Source organism: Rhinatrema bivittatum, chromosome 6 (assembly GCF_901001135.1).
Source record: "Rhinatrema bivittatum chromosome 6, aRhiBiv1.1, whole genome shotgun sequence".
Taxonomy (NCBI): Eukaryota; Metazoa; Chordata; class Amphibia; order Gymnophiona; family Rhinatrematidae; genus Rhinatrema; species Rhinatrema bivittatum.
Genome location: NC_042620.1, coordinates 175,091,521 through 175,096,749, shown reverse-complemented (window position 1 = coordinate 175,096,749; position 5,229 = coordinate 175,091,521).

Genomic DNA, 5,229 nt, shown 5'->3' with positions numbered 1-5,229 from the left:
GGGAGGGGCAGTGAGTGATCCTCGATCGGGAGACCCGCCCCTTCTGACATCACAGAGGACTGTGACGGATGTTAAACGGTGCCAGAACACCAGGCGTCGCGTGCCGTGCATCGTGCACCCCTTTGTGCATCCCGTAGTGTTAGCCATTCCCCATGTTCTTTATATCCCTTGTTAACAATCCCCATATTTAAACGTTTAATGTATTTGACAAAAGGTAACGCATGAGTTCCTGCAAATTTTGTTTAAATGTAAACCGATGTGATATGTAAAATTGAACACCGGTATATAAAAATAAATAAATAAATAAATAAAATTAATACACACGCTCTCATACACACTTCCTCTCTCTCTCACACATACATACACACAGATGCTTTCATACATACTTCCTCTCTCTAACACACACATACAGTGTCTTACACACTTGCCATCTCTCACACATACACACACACATACAAGCACAGGGTACCAAGGAGGATACTTGGGACATGGGCCCCATATGCCCAAAGCTAATAATGCTCCTGGTTGCAAATTACCTGGGGTCCTGGTATAATTATTTTATCTTGCATACCTCTGTCCTCTTTCAACAGTTTGAGGAGGGCTGGCATTGCAGAAACTGCTCCGTGAATACGTCTCCTTTAGCCCAGCTCTCAGCTGCTCATGCCAGATAAACGTCCACATATGCCAGCCACAAAACACACCAAAGAATACCTTCCTAGCAAGAGTATTGCAAGGATACCTTCCAATCACTAACATTCATTAAGATGGCCGGAAAAACAGAGATAATTGCAGCATCTACAATGCTCACAGTCATATCTGCTGCACACAATCTCAGACTGGCTAAGGTTCATCTCCAGAATTTGACCATGCAATTCCCTCTTCCTAGGTATTAGAAGAAACCTGGATCCTCATTTCTGTGCATTTCTCTTGAAGACTGATAGAGAGTTAGTAAAATTAGGCCTACTATCCACTTGCTCTTTCATCGAATGTATATATGGAGGTTTAAAAGGTCATGTTAGATGTTTAGATTGCTTACAGTGGTACCTTAGATTATTCTTCTCAGAAAGTAAGTATGATTGTGATTGCCTGCTGCCTACATTATTATCTTGCTCTTAGGTATTGTATACCAGCTGATGTCAATCCATATCTCAAGGAGAATCCCCATGCCCCACTGCTAGATGGTGGGAAAATACAGCAAATGGGACTCAGCTCAGAAACCAGATGATAGCACTTACAACAGAAGCAATTTGCGAACTAAACATTACATCTCACCAGCATCCACCAGGGAGAAAAGATCACTTTACAATTGATATCAAAAGGGTAATTTCCAAACATTCCTCATAGTTTATGCAGCAAATACAAGCATAAATGAAATCAATTTTCAAAGAAGACTTATATGCATTAGACAGGTTTGAAAGTTATCACACTAAATATACACCGCACAAGTGACGCCTACTATTTGGTGCACATATAATTTTCCTGACAATGTACATGCATACGATTGAATTTTACAAATTATGTAGGTAAATAGAAACCTCACACAAACTATGCCCCCAGAAGTGCCTCCACTCAAGCCAGGTAAACTTATGTGGAAATATAACATATGCGCATAATTTTACTCGCATATTGGGCGGGAAATTTTGTAAAAGGCCATTTCTGTATGTATGTTAATTCTTACCTGCCCCAAGCAATTGTATTGGAGGAGGCAGGATATAAGTTCTTATAAATAAATAAATAAATAAATAAATTTTATATGCAAAAGTCCCTTTGAAAATTACTCCCCATATGTTCTCCCCTGCAGTGGCCCACTGCTTTCCCCACTCCTGCATGGTAAGCATCACACCCTTTGTCGAATAGGCATTTTGTAGTGAATGTGGCACAGTAAAGGGGCAGGGGATAGGGGTTGAAAGCCCTCTGAATAGCAAAGAGAACAGTGCTTCAGACCCGCTCAATGCATGGTCTGGGCACACTTGCCAACTGCAGGCCACGCCTCTCTGGCAGCAACCTCCAGGCCAACCTAATGCTGGCAAAAATGTCATCCATCTTTTTCACCTAATGCCAGCTCTAGCTGTAACCTTGCACTGGCGCTTTCAAAATGATCCAGGCTTTGTGAAAATGGAAAATGGAATCAAGAGCCATATCTGAAGTGTAAGGAGGGGAAGCCAGTACTGGGCTGGGAAAATGAAGGGAGTAGATGGCCAATGGAACGGGCCATGGAGTACAGCAGAATAGCACATAGCAGGTGACAGGACCCTGAATTTGTGAAGACATTAGGAATAGCAAGTTTTAAAATAGAAGTGGGGATGTGAAATTTCAATCTTGCACCTCTCTAAAGGGGTCATTCATCAAATCGCATTAGGGCCTCATCACACGATAAAAGGGGTCTAATGCATGATACATGTGCAACCTTTATCCAGTTGCATATTTCTATGCAAATATTGGGGCAGATTTTAAAAGCCTACGCACATAAATCCAAGTGGATTTAGGCACGCAAGGCGGATTACGCGCGCCAGGCCTATTTTCAAAAGGCCCGGCAGTGCGCATAAAACCCCGGGATGCATGTAAGTCCCGGGGCTTGAAAAAATGGGTGGTCTGGGGTGGGGCGTGGCCAGAGGCCTCTCCACGGCTGCTGGGCCTGGGGATCGTGCGCAAGTTACGCCTACCTCTGGCAGGCATAACTTCTGAGATAAAGGTACGGGAGAATTTTTTTTTCAGGCTGGAGGGCGGGACAGGGAGGGGAAGGTGGGGGGGGGGGGGGCGCTGAAGGAAAGTTCCCTCCAAGGCCGCTCCGATTTTGGAGCGGCCTCGGAGAGAATGGGGAAAGCCATTGGGGCTCCCCTAGGGCTCAGCGCATGCAAGGTGCACCCCCTTACGTGCGCCAACCCCAGATTTTATAACAGCCAGAGTGACTCACTTCTCTCTTGATTAACAAATGTTGGTACCTAATCAAACCAAATCACACTACCTTAACACCTTTCTGAGGTGAGTGCTGAACTTTTCAACCTTTTTACTTAGGTATACACTGCTCCTAGCTTATTTCTAGCTTCTGGCTACTTTTTGGTTTCTTTTTTAAATATACAAACACTCTAACTTCTGCTGCCTTACAGACTATTAAAAATAAACACACTAACTACTGCTTACTAGCTGCCTTACTGACTATTTAAAAATACAGTCTAACTTCAGTTTATTCCCTGCCTTACTGACTATTAAAAGCACAAACACACACAAACACACTAAATTTATTTATTTATTTATTTATTTATTTATTTAAATGCTTTTAAAATATACCGACATTCATAGGACATATCATGCCGGTTCACAATCAACATTGTAAAGGAGGAAGAGGAAATTACAAATAACAGGGAGGGGGGAGGTGGAGCAGTGAAGGAAAAAGGAGAGGATGGGGGTCAGGTGACAGTAAGCGCAGAAGTTGCGGAAGGAGAAAGGTAGTGAAGTGCTAGGGGAGAGAGAAATTGATAGGAACTGTGTTAAAAAACTGAGAATAAAAAATTAACAAATTTACAAAATCAGGAATTCCCTAGGATGCATCAACGGATTAGAAGGGGTAAGGGAATTGGAAGTGGCAGTGGAGGGGGGTTTAAGTCTGATTGGAGTCAGGGTATGCTTGTAAGAAAGCCAGGTTTTGATGCCTTTTTTGAAGTTGGGTAAGGAAGGTTCAAGGCGGAGATACGTGGGAAGAGAATTCCAGAGGGAGGGGCCGGCTATGGTAAAGGCTCTCTCTCTGGTAGTTGAGTGGTGTGCTATTTTGAGGGGTGGGATGTGTAAAGTGCCCGCCGTGGAGGCTCTGGATGGACGATTGGATGTACGGAAACGTGGTGTTCCTTGAGCCATTCGTGGTCATTTTTGTGAAGCATGTTATGGAGTATTGTAAGGGTTTTGTATTTTATACGGAAAGGGATGGGGAGCCAATGCAGTTCTTTTAAATGGGTGTGATGTGTTCTCTCTTACGAGTGTCTGTGATGATTCGTGCCATGGAGTTCTGCAAGATTTGTAGTGGTTTAATTGTGGCGTAGGGCAGGCCTAGGAGAAGTGAATTGCAGTAGTCTAATTTTGATAGGGATTGTGGACTGCAATACAAGGCGAAAGTCTTGAGGTGGAGGAGGGGTTTGAGCTTTTTGAGGATGTGGAGTTTATAGAAGCCGGTTTTTAGAAGGGATTTGATGTGTGGATGAAAATTAAGGTGTTTGTCTAATACAACACCTAGGTCTCTTACAGATGGCAGGATGGGGAGGGTTGTGGGGGTAGTTTAGTAGAGGCCTGTGAGGTAACCTCGAGTTTGTTGGAAATGAGGATGATTTCAGTTTTTGCTGTGTTAAGAGCGAGTTGGAGGCTGTCTAAGAGAGAGTTAATGGAGGCAAGACAGGATTCCCAGAAGTTTAGAGTTTCTTGTAGGGTTTTTTGCATGGGGATGAGGATCTGTACATCATCCGCATACATGAAGAAATTGAGACCGAGGTTAGAAAGTAGATAGCAGAGGGGAAGAAGATATATGTTAAAGAGGGTGGAGGATAAGGAGGATCCTTGGGGGACACCCTGGAGGAGGGGTATGCGTGGGGACTCAGAGTTGTCAATGTTGACCAGGTATTCTCTATGGGTGAGATATGAGGTAAACCATGATAGTACAGTGCCAGAGATGCCGATTTCTGATAGCCGGGATAGGAGTATTTGGTGGTTGACAGTGTCGAAAGCAGCAGAGATATCTAGTATAGCGAGTAAGAATGAGGTTCCTTGGTCCATGCCTATATGTATGGTGTTGGTGACTGCCAGAAGGAGGTTTTCCGTATTGCGACCTTTACGGAAGCCGAATTGTGCGGGGTGCAGAATGTTGTGGTTTTCGAGGTAGTCAGAGAGCTGGGTATTGACAACCTTTTCAAGTATTTTAGATACAAAAGGGAGGTTGGATATAGGCCGGTAGTTAGAGGGGTCTTTGGGGTCTAAGGTGGGCTTTTTTAGGAGGGGCTTGACTATTGCAAGTTTGAGTGGGTCTGGGACCTTGCCATATGTAAGAGAGCAGTTGATCAAGTCCGATAGAAGTCTGGATATGGATGTGGGAGAAGATAGGAGGGTCTTAGAGGGGATGGTGTCAGCAGAATGGGAAGCAGGTTTCATTCTTTTTAGAATGGTTTCAATTTCAAGGGTAGATGTTTGTTCGAACGTTTGCAGATTGGTTCTGGATGTTTTGGTAGGTAGGTGGAAAGTGGTGGGGGG